The sequence below is a fragment of the Canis lupus genome, chromosome 12 (genome assembly GCF_003254725.2).
Source record: "Canis lupus dingo isolate Sandy chromosome 12, ASM325472v2, whole genome shotgun sequence".
In the NCBI taxonomy this organism is placed as follows: domain Eukaryota; kingdom Metazoa; phylum Chordata; class Mammalia; order Carnivora; family Canidae; genus Canis; species Canis lupus.
Window position 1 is genome coordinate 11,981,661 of NC_064254.1, and position 15,414 is coordinate 11,997,074.

The following is a 15,414-nucleotide window of genomic DNA, read 5'->3' on the forward strand; positions in this document are numbered from 1 at the left end:
ATTAGATAAGCCCCGCTCACATTAGGGAGTGCAGTCTGTTTTACTCTGTCTACTGATTCAAATGTGATCTCATCCAAAAATACTCTGACAGACATGGCGATAATAATTTTTGACCAAATATCTGGGCACCACAGGGCCCAATCAACTTGATACATAAAATTAGTCATCACAAAGACTTTGTCATTAGTCAAAATTTACCTGTCAGATGCTCTCTTCCCTTAGAATGAGTTATTCCCAAGGGCAGTCCATAGCCTAGTTTATCAGGCCCTTGCCACTGGTTCATCAGACACATGGCTAGAATGAATCCAACCTAGACATAGGTTGGATCTCTGTTAGATTTTTAGTTGTGTGAGCTAAGTTCTGAGGAATTATTAATTATACCTCAACTTTCTTGTTCTCAAAGAACTTATGGTGAAGTTGGGACCAAGAAAATGTAGCTTGAGAAATGAAATTATAATATTCTTCACACAGTGTGCCATAATTTGTTGAGGTCTTCACAGTGATTCATCCTTCTCTGAAAACTGCCTCCCCCCAAAGAGATATGTTATTTCCAACCATATTTGTGTGCTATGGTCAGAGCTGATTGAAACATAGATAGATACCCAATTCTAGTTGAGCCAATCACTTAGTCTCTCCTAGGAGTTTTATCAGTGAGAGACACCAATGAAAAACTATTATAAGCTGAGTCACATCAGTGACAATTGTCTAAATAACTCCAGCTGCTTATATTCCAGAAGTTACTTCAGCTCTTTTTCTTTTCAAGATCTAGTTATTGGGCACCTGGGTGGCCTAGTTGGTTAGGTGTCTGCCTTTGGCTAGGGTTGTGATCCCAGGGTCCTGGGATCAAGTCTCAAATCAGGGTCCCTGCTCAGTGGGGAGCCTGCTTCTCCCTCTCCCTCTGCCTGCTGCTCCCCCTGCTTGTGCTCCGTTTCTCTGTCAATAAGTAAACTCTAAAAAAATAAAAATAAAAAAGATCTAGTTATTAAAAATTTAGTTGGTAGGGGTGTCTGGCAGGCTAGGTTGGTAAAGCATGAGACTCTTGATCTGAGAGTCATGAGTTCAAGCCTCACATTGGGCTTGGAGCCTATTTAAAATAAAAATAATAATAATTTAGGGCACCTGAGTGGCTCAGTTGATTAAGCATCTATCTTTGGCTCAGGTCGTGATCCCAGGTCCTAGGATTGAGTCCTACATTGGGCTCCTTCTCCACAGGGAGCCTGCTTCTCCCTCTACCTTTCTTTCTCTCTGTCTCTCATGAATAAATAAATAAAACATTTAAAAATAATAATAATTTTTAAAATTTAGTTGGATTTCATGAGATAACTCTGGAATTAATCCTGGATAACTCTTTCCCAACACCATTAAGCAATTTTCCAATTCTCAGTGAACACCAACTGGATATCCTACAAACTTAACTCCATTCTGACATGTCCACCTAGGGTCAGATCCCATGGGCTAAGTGCTCTGTCCCACAAGACTGTCCCTAGTTCAGATGCCATTCACAAGTCCAGGTTGTCACCTGTGCTTCTGACTGGCTATAAATGAGGGGGTCCTATAACCTTCTCCTCAGATTCGATAATTTATTAGAATGGCTCACAAAGCTGGGGGGAACACTTCCTTACATTTACCAGCTTATTATAAAGGATATTATAAGTTGTACAGATGAACAGCCAGATGAAGGGGTACACAAGAGCAAGGTCTAGAGGGGTCCTGAGCACAAGAGGTTCTATCTTCATGGCACTGAGGTGTGCCACCCTTCTAGCATGCAGATGTACTTAACCAACACAGAAGCTAATCTCCTAATTAAAGAGTTTATAGAATTTAATCATCAGGCCTTCTCCTTTCCCTTCCCAGAGGTCAGTGGTGGGGCTGAAAGTTCCAACTTTCTAATCACTTGGTCTTTCTCATGACCAGCCCCACTTTAAGTCTATCTAGGGTCCTACCCTACGTCACCTTATGAATAACCAGACACTCGTATCAGGAAATTCCAGGCGTTTTAGGGACTTTGTGCTAGAAAAGGCCAAATATATTTCATACCACACACAATAACCTAATAACCTTCTGTATTAGTCAGGGTTCTCCAGAGGAACAGAACCAACAGGATGTGGATATATATAGAGGTTTATTTTAAGGAATTGGCTCATGCAGTTGTGATGGCTTGGCAAGTCCGAAGTCTGCAGGGTAGGCCAGCAGCTGGAGACTGAGGGAAGAGCTGCACTTCAAGTCTGAAGGCCGTCTGCTGGCAGAAGTCCTTCTTGTTTGGTGATGCCACTTTGTTCTACTAAGCCCTTCAGATGATTGCATGAGGCCACATTATGTAAGTAATCTGCTTTACTCAAAATCCACCAATTTAAGTGTTAATCTCATCCAAAAAACACCTGCACAAAGACATCCAGAATAATGTTTGTCTAAATATCTGGGCACCATGGCTGAGCCAGGCTGACACAGCAAATCAACCATTACACCATCTAATTGATTTCATTTTTAGTTTAAACAAGCTCAAATCCACGCTGTTACTTGTAAAAAGAAAAAAAATTAAGTATCCCTGAATTGTTTAAAATTCTAATAATAATAGATGCCAAGAACATTATTAGGTTTTTGTCTACAGTGATGAGAAAGACATGGTCCCTATCTTTGAAAAGCTCATAGGATTTAGAGGGTATTTTTTTGTTTTTGTTTTTTTCTGTGGCTGTTCAAGATACTGTAGTTGGGGCACAGGGGTACAAGAACACCTGGCTCCTGGGGTTCCAAACACACCAGGTTTGGCCACTCAACTGCTGACAAAATCCAAAGGGAGAGAGAGACGAGTGGTGGTAAAACAAGAAAGGAATGTATTTTGGTGAAGCCACCAACAGGGAGACCATGGACTAGCATCTCAAAGACTGTCACCAAAGTGCTAACAATATTTCCAGGTTTATATAAGGAAAACGAGGGGGGAAAGTCAGTCGGTACATGCAGGTGGGCAGGAAAGAGCAGGTCGATCACTGTCAGAGTCAACTGCACAGGGTTTCCCTGGCTCAGGGCAGTCCTTATTGCTTGGGGGGTAGTTTCCATTCTCATCAGGGGTTGCTTTGCTTGCAGGGTCTTTTGCCTGACTTAAGAGAGATAAGCTGGAAAGAAGAACTTAATCAATTAGAAAGTACAGACTGATGTCACCATAGGGGTAGTTGCAGCCCTCTTTGAATACAATAAAAAAAAGATAAATCATGAGGCAGTGAATCATTAAGTCCAATTGTTACAATTGTTTGTAATTTGTTTGTAAGTTTTGCATATAGAGACCTTCTTAAGGACTGGGGTGGTCAAAGGTTATACTCCTTTATCCTGAGAAAAGATTATATTGCAATGTTCTTGGCGATTCTCAGAGTCCCCAGAGACAATCTCACTGGACTTTTAGAAGGGAGCAGGCAAAGATGCATTTGGAAAGGCAGCTTGACATCAGCCTGGTGAGAACCTTGCATCTCAGAGTAAGGACTCTAGTGTATTCCCTGTGAGTAGTGGGGAAGCCTTTGGAGGTTTCTGCATGACAAAATAAGGTGATCTTATTCTTTCTGTGTTTTAGGAATAAGAAATTGATAGGTGTGAAGAGATAAGGGGAGGGATAAGACAGGCTGGGAGGCTGTGTCAATAAGGCTTTTTAGGTATAAGCAAGAAGTCTCAACTCTGGCTAACTCAAACAGAAAATAAAATGATTGAAACTAAATTGTGGGGGCACCTGGGTGGCTCAGTGGTTGAGCGTCTGCCTTTGGCTCAAGTCATGATCCCAGGTCTAGTCTAGTCCTACTTTGGGTTCCATGGGTTCCATGCAGGGAGCCTGCTTCTCCCTCTGCCTGTGTCTCTGCCTCTCTCTCCATGTCTCTCATGAATAAATAAATAAAATCTTAAAAAAAGGAAAGAAAGAAGAAAGAAAAGAAAAAAGAAAAGAAAAGAAAAGAAAAGAAAGAAAGAAAGAAAAGAAAGAAAGAAAGAAAGAAAGAAAGAAAGAAAGAAAGAAAGAAAAAGAAAATTGTGCAGTTCACAGTATTGATGAGAAACAGGGACTTCTGGGTGGCCCAGTTGATTAAGCATCTGCCTTCAGCTCCAGATCAAGTCCCAGGGTCCTGGGATGATATGATCCTTAATCCTCGCATCAGGCTCACTGCTCATCAGGGAGCCTGCTTCTCCCTCTCCCTCTGCCTGCTGCTCCCCTTGCTTGTGCTCTCTGTCAAATAAATAAAATCTTTAAAAAGAAATGTAGAGAACAAGTCTCAGAAAATCCCTCCTGCTATTATCCACATACATTCTTCTCCTTTAGCCTTCCAAAAAGTAATTCTAACACACTGTAGATACATCTTTCTTTAAGATTTTATTTATTTCTTTGAGACATAGAAAGAGAGAAAGCACACACGCAGGTGGAGGGGCAGAGGGACAAGCAGACTCCCCACTGAGCAGCGAGCATGACACAGGTCTCAGTCCCAGGACCCCAAGATCATGACCTAAGACAAAGTCAGAAGCTTAACTGACTGAGCCACCCAGGTGCCCCTAAATATCCCTTATACACATGAAATCACTTACTGCCTCCTCCCAAAAAGACAACCTCAGGTTTCAACACTCACTGCATCCAGCTGTAAGTCCAGTGTCTGTTGATGCCCACTTCTCTCCTAGTTCTGCCCAGGCTTATCCTGATATTTCTGTAGACTGTAGAGAGCAAAATGGAGTCTCATGTCAAGCAAGGGCCTGTGTCAAGCAATGACGCAAGCAGTTAAAGATACCCCAGCTAGGAGATACTGCCCAGACCAACATCACCTCACAACCCCAGAACTGATAATGTGCAGAACCAGAGGAGGGCTGCCCGGACCTGCAACTGATTCAATCCCTTTAAAAAGGGAAGGATTTTGGCAGCAAACTGTCAGACTCTTCAGACATGACCCTTCTATGTCTGACCACTTAAAAAAGGCAACTGCTGCCAAAGCCAAAGCCTCTGCCAGATTGATCCCCAAACATAACAGAGACCCTTCACTGCTTGAGCATTAGAAGCAGTTAAGTGCCAGGAGCTGACCTGGACCAGACTGAGGCCTATCTCAACTGTGCACTCACAGACTGACTTTGCATTTGGTTCATTCACTTTTTTTTTTAAGACTTTTTAAAATTTTATTAATTCATGAGAGACACAGAGAGAGAGAGGCAGAGACACAGGCAGAGAGAGAAGCAGGCTCCATGCAGGGAGCCCAATGTGGGACTCAATACTGTGACTCCAGGATCACACCCTGAGCCAAAGGCAGACGCCCAACCGCTGAGCCACCCAGGCATTCCAGTTCATTCACTTTCTATACTCTTCTGTTATCTTGTTTGTTGTATGGCTTGTCTTCTGTCCTGCTTTGTGTGCTGTGTAAGAAGCCAAGTTTAATCACATGGTGAATTTTCATTGAGTTTGAAATCCTGAACTAGCTTTATAGTTTTTTTTTTTAAGATTTTATTTATTTATTCATGAGAGACACACACAGAGAGAAAGAGAGAGAGAGAGAGAGAGAGAGAGAAGCAGAGACACAGGCAGAGGGAGAAGTAGGCTCCACGCAGGGATCCCAGGCTGTGATCCCAGGACCCCAGGATCATGCCCTGGGCCGAAGACAGGGGCTAAACCACTGAGCCACCCAGGGATCCCCTATAGTTCTGATTTAACTTTGCTTTATGATTGAATAAAGCTAACATTGTGGAAAGCCACAACTTATGTGTGCGCCTTCATACTGTGCTCATGACAAGACTAACTTGTAAAGTCATCAATCACCAATTATGGCATTTATGTTTTTCAAAAGGTGGGAAAAGGGGATCCCTGGGTGGCTCAGCAGTTTAGCGCCTGCCTTCAGCCCAGGGTGTGATCCTGGGGTCCTGGGATCGAGTCCCGTGTCAGGCTCCCTGCATGAAAGCCTGCTTCTCCCTCTGCCTGTGTCTCTACCTCTCTCGCTCACTCGCTCTGTGTCTCTCATGAATAAATAAATAAAATCTTAAAAAAAAAAAAAGGTGGGAGAAGAGGTTCACTTGGCTGGCTCAGTTGGAAGAGCATGCAACTCTTGATCTCAGGGTCATGAGTTCAAGCCCCAGGTTGGGTGTAAAGATTGCCTAAATAAATAATAAACTTTTTTAAAGGTGAGAAAGGAATTAAAAGAGAAGTTAGTTTAGATAGATGAATATACTTAGGAAAAATTAAGGAAGGAAATATGGGTGGAGACTATAGTTCTCATTTCCACAACTAATGGCAGAAGACTGTAGGAATTTATGACCTCTGCCCTCTCTAGTTGGTCCATGTTCTCTATGCCTTTGGGCAGAACTTCAGCTTTCCCCAGTGTGTCCCAAATTTCATTTCTGAAGGATCCAAGCCCTTGGTGGTCCTGCTTATACAAGAAATTGAAGGAGTCTTTCATAAATGTCTAGTACTGGACATGCTATATAAGGATGTACCCCTGGGGGCCCTCCAGGTCCCATCTATATGCTCCTTGAACCATCATGTATTTACAAACTTATTTATTCTTGCAAATTGGGATTAATGATTCCAATCAATGCTGTTAATTTTATTTTTCCCTGTTGACCCATTGCAGTGAGGAGCCCAAAGTGGCCAAGTGGCAATCTGACCCTCTCTATTGTGCCAACTGGTCAAACTTTTCCCTAGCAGAGTTCAGAGTTGATGATGTGGTAGGTAGAATAACAGTCCCCAAAGATGGCCATATCTTAATACCTAAAACTTGTGAATATGTTACGTTGCATGGCAAAAGTATTAAGGATCCAGCTGGCATTAAGATTGTTATTTAGTTGACCTTGAGATGGAGGGGAGTATCCTGGATTATCCAGTGGGCCCAATGTAATCACAAGTAATCACAGGTGGGCCCAATGTAATCACATTTTACCTTATAAATGACAGAGGGAGGCAGAAGACTCAATGTCAATGATGAAGCATGAAAAAGAATTGACCAAAAAAAAAAAAAAAAAAGAGTTGACCAACCATTGCCGGCTTTGAAAATGGAAGAGAGTCACTTCCATAATTTGGCTACTATAAATAATGCTGCTATAAACATAAGGGTGCACGTATCCCTTTGTTTTTTTTTTTAAGATCTTATTTATTTATTCATGATAGTCACACAGAGAGAGACAGAGAGGCAGAGACACAGGCAGAAGGAGAAGCAGGCTCCATGCACCGGGAGCCCGATGTGGGATTCGATCCCGGGTCTCCAGGATCACACCCTGGGCCAAAGGCAGGCACCAAACCGCTGCGCCACCCAGGGATCCCAACGTATCCCTTTGAATTAGTGTTTTTGCACTTTGGGGGTAAATAGCCAGTAGTGAAATTGCTGGATCGTAGGGTAGTTCTATTTTTAACTTTTATTTATTTATTTGAGAGAGAGAGCATGAGCATGGAGAGGGGCAGAGGGAGTGGGAGAAGCAGACTCCCTGCTGAGCAAGGAGGCTGACACAGGCCTCCATCCCATAATCCTGAGATTATGATCTGAGCCAAAGGCAGACACTTAACCAACTGAGATACACAGGCACACCTATTTTTAACTTTTTTTTTAAAGATTTTATTTATTTATTCATGACACACACACACACACAAACACACACAACACACACACACAGAAGCAGAGACACAGGCAGAGGGAAAAGCAGGCTCCATGCAGGGAGCCTGATGTGGGACTTGATCCCTGGTCTCCAGGATCACTCCGTGGGCTGAAGGTGGTACTAAACCACTGAGCCACCTGGGCTGCCCTATTTTTAACTTTTTGAGGAACCTCCACACGTTTTCCACAGTGGCTATCAGTTTGCATTCCTACCAACAGTGTAAGAAGGTTCCTTTTTCTCTACATCCTTGTCAATACTTACTGTTTCTTGTGTTTTTAATTTTAGCCATTCTGAAAGGTTTGAGGTAATACCTCATTGTAGTTTTGCTTTGCATTTCCCTGATGATGAGTGATGTTGAGCATCTTTTCATGTTTCTATTGGCCATCTGTATGTCTTCTGAAATGTTTGTTCATGTCTTCTGCTCATTTTTAAATTGGATTATTTGTTTTTTGGGTGTTGTATATGTTCTTTATATATTTTGGATATTAACCTGTTATTGGACATGTCATTTGCAAATATCTTCCCCCATTCAGTAGGTTGCCTTTTAGTCTTGTTGTTTCCTTTGCTGTACAGAAGGTTTTATTTTGATATAGTCCCAATAGTTTATTTTTGTTTTTATTTCTCTTTTGCTATTTGTGGAGTTTTCTTGTTTTTTGTTTTTAAAGATTTTATTTATTTATTCATGAGAGACACAGAGAGAAGGGCAGAGAGACATAGGCAGAGGGAGAAGCAGGTTCCCTGTGGGAAGCCCGATGTGGGATTCGATCCCAGGACCTGAGCCAAAGGCAGATGCTCTACCACTGAACCACCCAGTGCCCCTCTATTGCCATTTGCAATGACATGGATGGAGCTAGAGAGTGTAATGCTAAGTGAAATAAGACAAAGAAGGATAGAGCAACCTGGGTGGCTCAGCGGTTTAGTGCCGCCTTCAGCCCAGGGCATGATTCTGGAGACCTGGGATCAAGTCCCACATCAGGCTCCCTGCATGGAGCCTGCTTCTCCCTCTGCCTGTGTCTCTGCTCCTCTCTCTCTCTGTCTCTCATGAATGAATGAATGAATAAATAAATAAATAAATAAATAAATAAATAAAATCTTTAAAAAAAGACAAAGAAAGATAAATACCATATGATTTCACTCATGTGGAATTTAAAAAACAAAACAAGCAAAGAAAAGAGAGAGAGAGAGACCAAGAATCAGACTCCTAACTATAGAGAACAAACTGATGGTTACCAGGGGGGAGGTATGAGTGGAGGGATGAGAGAAATAGGTGATGGGGATTAAGGAGTGCACTTGCTGTGATAAGCACAGGGTGATGTATAGAAGTGTTGAATCATTATATTGTACACCTGAAACCAATATAACACTGCATGTTAACTATATTGGAATTAAAATAAAAACCTAATAAAGAGAAAAAAAAAAGAAAATGGAAGGGAGCCATGAGCCAAGGAATGTGAGCAGTCTCTAGAAGTTGGAAAAGGCAAGGAGACAGGTTTGCCCCTAAAACCTCCAAAAGTCATACAGCCATAACGACATTTGATTTTAGTTCAGTGAGAACCATTTCAGACTTCTGACCTTCAGAACTGTAATACCATAAATGTGTTGGTTTGAGCCACTAAATTTGTGGTGATTTCTTACAGATACAAGTGTCACTGTAAGAGGCACCACTTGTGAATTCTGGGTATGAAAAAAGTAGCTCAAAAAAAAAAAAAAAAGAAAGAAAGAAAAAGAAAAAAGAAAAAAGTAGCTCCATTACAGTTGATCCTGGTCCAGAGTGTGTGGCACATTCTATAGCATACCACTCTAATATTATGAGATGTTGTCTTCTTTTATTTAGGATTTTTAAATTTATTTATTCATTAGAGACACACAGAGAGAGGCAGAGACACAGGCAGAAGGAGAAGCAGGGAGCCCGATGTGGGACTTGATCCCAGGACTCTGGAATCACGCCCGGAGACAAAGGTAGACGCTCAACTGCTGAGCCACCCAGGCTGCCCTAGATGTTGTCTTCTGATTGGCCAAATAACTAAGACTTATTTTCAATAAGGTCTATATTATAAGGCCAGCTAAAATAGACAATAAGACAAAGGAGTACCATGGGGTTAAATTGTATATCCCAACTGCCCTACTTCCTTCACTGTGAATTCCCTTGGTCAAAAGCAGTGATATGTGGAATGTCATCTTGATACATACATAAGGCATTCCATAACTTCCCGGATGGTGGTGCTGGCAGAGTATGGTAGGCAGGGAAAATATATAGAAATCCAAAATAAGTTTCTTCTATAGTGAAGACATATTAGTTCTCCCTCCTTAAGGGAAGGGGTCCAAGTTGGAACTAGCTAGGTCTGTCTTAGTAAGAGAAAGTCCATATTGTTGAGCCCTTGCATAACCCCATCAATCACCCCATGACCACTTTGTTCATAAGCTCATAGAGAGCTCTAGGCTAACTAGAGTAAAGGCTGGACACCATTTACAGAACAGGTCATGTTGTCTACTTGTTTAGATTGTTTAGAACCAGGCCTCTTCTATACCTAGGACACCAATATTCTCACTATAATAGATTGGTTGGCTCAACACACATGGTCTGGAAAGCTAAAGCTGAGTCTTAGATCCTGTTGCAGTTAGGGTTCCAGATGTGATGAAGAATCTGTTGATTTTGCAATTACATGAGACTTGAATTTAAAACTGACTGACTGGGACACCTGGGTGGCTCAGTGGTTGAACATCTGCCTTCAGCTCAGGGTGTGATCCCAGGATCCCAGGGTGGAGTCCTGCATTGGGCTCCTCGCCTGCTTCTCCCTCTGCCTATGTCTCTGCCTCTGTCTGGGTGTCTCTCATGAATAAATAAATAAAATCTTAAAAACAAACCTGACTTAACCGAGTTAAGTACAGAGGAGGAGAGTGTGAATCTCTACTACTTTGCTGGGGTATGAGTATCTACTTTGCTGCTGTGGATCATGGCAGAAAAACCAGCTCTGTGGTTACTAGTTCATTAATTTGATAGTTTCCTGTGGTGGCAGCTATAGCTTACCCAACCATAGAAGAATTGGTGAGAGTCTAGGGGCAGGAAGTTGGTCTTACAAGCCCCATGTAAAATTTATTCCTCTAACCCTTTCAACTATTGTATAAGCCACCTAATCCCTAATAGCACACCCTTTTCCCCTTCAACTACAGTGATATCTGCAATCTGCAACTGAAGCCTGACAGAGTCTCACATTTGGGACCCTTCTGAGTGTCTCATCTATGTTCTTCCTCTCAGACTTCCTTTTAATATTACTTCTAATTCCCCATCTAGCCAAGCCATTAGCCTCTGTCCAAGAATCAGTGCAGATTTTTGCCTCTGGCTTTCTCTCCTTTTGGGAAAACTACATAGATGGATTTCTTGAAGTCCTGCCTACACCCAACATCCTCAATTTGGGGCCATAAGAGTGCAGCAGTCCATTTATTTCTAATGCCAACATATCAGGTAAAGTAGCTATAGACTAATAGAGATGTCTTTCCATCACAGTCAACTGCTAACAGGACACATCTAATCAGGTCACAGTAATGGAAGCAGTAACGCAGTAGAAGTAGGGGTACGGGTACTGTGAGCCACTTGGGTCGTCGGGATCTGCTCAAGCATCACCTTATGTAGATCATTTCTATTTGATGATACCCAGCTTCATATTTAGGAGGACTACAGGGCTCGTGATGAGCAGCTTGAGTTCCATGGCAATTCTGTGTCCACCGCCCAACAGCAAGCCAAGAGCTGATTTTCTGGGGTTTTTTGTTTGTTTGTTTGTTTGTTTGTTTTTAATTTTTATTTATTTATGATAGTCACACAGAGAGAGAAAGAGAGAGGCAGAGACACAGGCAGAGGGAGAAGCAGGCTCCATGCACCGGGAGCCTGACGTGGGATTTGATCCCGGGTCTCCAGGATCGCGCCCTGGGCCAAAGGCAGGCACTAAACCCCTGCGCTGATAAACCAAGAGCTGATTTTCAAAGAGAGAATATTTACTTGTCAAAGGTCACAGTCAAGGGCCTCTGTTATCATTCTCCTGTCAGAACTTGCCACAGGTTCCATATAGTGCCTCTGCCACAAACACTGCATATCAAAGGGATCAAAAGGACTAAGTTGCACTGTAGACTAGACCAGCTGCAGAGACTTCTCTTCCTCTGAGTCCCACTCAAATGTGGCTTCATTTCAGGTGACCAGGTAAGGAGATCAGAGTAGTACACCTAAGTATGGTAAACACTGTCTCTTAGGTCACCTGAGTATTGTCTCTCTGTTTTTTCATTTAGTGGTACATAGCACATATAAGGCAATTTGTCCTTCATTTTGGAGGGGACAGCTGTATGCAAAATCACAAAATGCCTCAATGAAGTGAAAGCCTTTCATACTTTGGTCTCCCAGGCCTTTGGTATACATGTGTTTCCTAAAGCATATAAGGCACGTGCCGTTTTATTTTATTTTACTCATTTATTAATTCTCCTGCCTGGGATGCCTGGGTGGCTTAGCGGTTGAGCGTCTGCTTTCGGCTCAGGGTATGATGCTGGGGTCCAGGATCGAGTCCCACATTGGGCTTCTTGCGGAGAGTCTGCTTCTCCCTCTGCTTATGTCTCTGCCTCTCTTGCTGTGTTGTTCATGAATAAATAAATAAAATCTTAAAAAAAAAAAAAAGAAATCTCCTACCTACTTTTCCATCGAATTATCCTTATCTTTTTTTTTAAAGATTTTATTTATTTATTCATGAACGACACAGCAAGAGAGGCGGAGACATAAGCAGAGGGAGAAGTAGGCTCCCTACAGGGAGCCTGATGCGAGACTTGATCCCAGGACCCCAGGATCATGACCTGAGCCAAAGGCAGACGTTCCACCACTGAGATACCCAGGTGCCCTGCCTTTCTTTTTCTTATCAATTATTTTTAAAGATTTATTTTAGGGAGGGAGAGGGAAAGAGGGGCAGAGGAGGGGCAGAAGGAGATGATGAGGGAATCCTCAAACAGATTGCCTGTTGAGCTCAGAGCCCCATGTAGGGCTTGATCCCAGGACCCTGAGATCATGACCTAAGCCAAAATGAAGAGCTGGCCATCCAACTGACTTAGCCACCCAGGCACCCCTTTTTCTTATTGTAGAGAGCAAAATGGAGTCTCTCATGTCAAGCAGGAGCTTATGTCAAGCAATGTTAAAGGTACCCCATCTAGGAGATACTGCCCAGACCAACAACATCACCTCACAACCCCAGAACTGATAATGTGCAAAACCAGAGGAGGGCTGCCCGGACCTGCAACTGATTCAATCCCTTTAAAAAGGGAAGGATTTTGGCAGCAAACTGTCAGACTCTTCAGACATGACCCTTCTATGTCTGACCACTTAAAAAAGGCAACTGCTGCCAAAGCCAAAGCCTCTGCCAGATTGATCCCCAAACATAACAGAGACCCTTCACTGCTTGAGCATTAGAAGCAGTTAAGTGCCAGGAGCTGACCTGGACCAGACTGAGGCACCCACAGACTGACTTTGCTTTTGGTTCATTCACTTCCTATACTCTTCTGTTATCTTTTTTTTTTTTTTTTTTTTTTAATTTATGATAGGCACACAGTGAGAGAGAGAGGCAGAGACATAGGCAGAGGGAGAAGCAGGCTCCATGCACCAGGAGCCCAACGTGGGATTCGATCCTGGGTCTCCAGGATCGCGCCCTGGGCCAAAGGCAGGCGCCAAACCGCTGCGCCACCCAGGGATCCCCCTTTTTTTTTTTTTTTCACTCTTCTGTTATCTTGTTTGTTGTATGGCTTGTCTTCTGTCCTGCTTTGTGTGCTGTGTAAGAAGCCAAGTTTAATCACATGGTGAATTTTCGTTGAGTTTGGAATCCTGAATCTGCTTTATAGTTCTTTTTTATTTCTTTTTTTAATTTTTATTTATTTATGATAGTCACACACACACACACACAGAGAGAGAGAGAGAGAGAGAGGCAGAGACACAGGCAGAGGGAGAAGCAGGCTCCATGCACCGGGAGCCCGACGTGGGATTCGATCCCGGGTCTCCAGGATCGCGCCCTGGGCCAAAGGCAGGCGCCAAATGGCTGCGCCACCCAGGGATCCCCTGCTTTATAGTTCTGACTTAACTTTGCTTTATGAGGAACACTTGGGTAGCTTAGTCGATTAAGCATCTGCTTTTGGCACTGGTCATGATCTCTGGGTCCTGGGATCTAGCTTTTCCCTCTCCCTGTGCTCCTCTGCCTTGCCTGTGCACTCTCTCTTTCATTCTCTGTTAAATAAACAAACAAACAAATAAAATATTTTTTAAAAAATTCTTTGAATCAGGGAAGAAGGGGGAAGTCTCTGTAAGGCAAAGAACTTGTGTTTTGAGGTGGTGGGTAACCTGCATATCTTTTCACCTCCCTCCTTTGCCAAGTGTAGAAGTGTAGACATAGAAATGTGCCCTAGCTAGGCAAAGAGAGCATAAAACAGCCTCCGAAATTTCCTGAGACCCCACGGTGTTTCAGAGGAATCATGTTTCTGCTTGAACCCCGGGTGGTTCAAGGACATAGGTAAGACTCAGAGAGATCCTTAGAGTCAACGGGAGCCAATAAGAGACAATGATCAGTGGAGGTACCACTGAGTCATGACTAAACTAAGAGATTAAACCAACACTTCACTGCATGCAGACAAGGGTAGTAGCCAACAAGGTTGCCAGCGATCAGAAGCCAGATAAGGAAAACTTCAGAACCAGAGGCGCCAGAGACTCTGTGAGAGCATATGTAAGACTCTCTCTCCCCATTTAGAGGAGGCCACACAGCCATTTCACCCTCCAGGAGACATATCAGAAAGAAGAGGAGGAGACAATCTCAAGACTTTAAGGACACCTGGGTGACTCAGTGGTTGAGTGCCTGCCTTCAGATCAGGTCGTAAACCCGGGGTCCTAGGATCGAGTCCCACATTGGGCTCCCTGCAGGGAGCCTGCTTCTCCCTCTGCCTATGTTTCTGCCTCCCTCTGTGTCTCTCATGAAAAAATAAATAAAATCTTAAAAAAAAAAAAAAAGACTTTAGAATTTACCTGAAGGAGCTGCTTTGCCACAAACAGTCTGTTGAAACCAGAAGACATGGCAATCCTATTAATTGGCAAGTTTAAGGTACCAACCCACTAGTGGTATTGGAGTTGTTAAGATTTAATCAGTTACAGGAAATGAATTATGTTTTCTTGGCACATGTGATTGTGTAATTTTGTAACCAAGTACTATTTTAAGTGTAAATGATTTGAATGCTTTCCTGCCTCTGGAGGGCGCTTCTTTCACAATTATTCTCATTCTTTGGTATTAATTTAAATGAAACCAGACTCAATCTTTTTGTAAAAATAAAAACCTAGCACAGTTAGGGGTTTTTATGTTTTGCATTATGCCAATCATCTTCTTCTTATCTGAGGAGACAGTATTTATACTTAGAGTATTTGCTGCGTTTAGGAACATAAAAATACCGAATAGCACAATATTATTGGGGCAATAAACCCAACGCATGATCAAGTAAGAAAACTAATTAGAATTATAAGTTTATTTTGCGGGATCCCTGGGCGGCGCAGTGGTTTGGCGCCTGCCTTTGGCCCAGGGCGCGATCCTGGAGACCCGGGATCGAATCCCACATCGGGCTCCCGGTGCATGGAGCCTGCTTCTCCCTCTGCCTGTGTCTCTGCCTCTTTCTCTCTCTCTCTCTCTCTCTCTCTCTCTCTGTGACTATCATAAATAAATAAAAATTTAAAAATTAAAAAAATAGAATTATAAGTTTATTTTGCAAGTAATTTTCCAGGACAAAAGTCTTATATGATCCCTTTCTTCAAATTATACTTCCAAGGATATATTTAAG

General features: G+C 42.7%; 1 long non-coding RNA gene across 3 annotated transcripts in view; it reads right to left on the minus strand.

The window, feature by feature from the left end:
- The window catches only part of LOC112641627 (uncharacterized), a 47,044-nt gene that overhangs the window by 10,165 nt on the left and 21,465 nt on the right, over nucleotides 1-15,414 (minus strand). For 2 of the 3 annotated variants that reach the window (XR_004804078.2, XR_003124738.3), the window contains exon 3: nucleotides 4,593-4,674. This is a non-coding gene — a long non-coding RNA (uncharacterized LOC112641627). Of the gene's footprint in view, nucleotides 1-4,551; nucleotides 4,675-15,414 lie in introns of all 3 variants that reach the window. The other variant, XR_004804080.2, reaches the window with a different exon arrangement.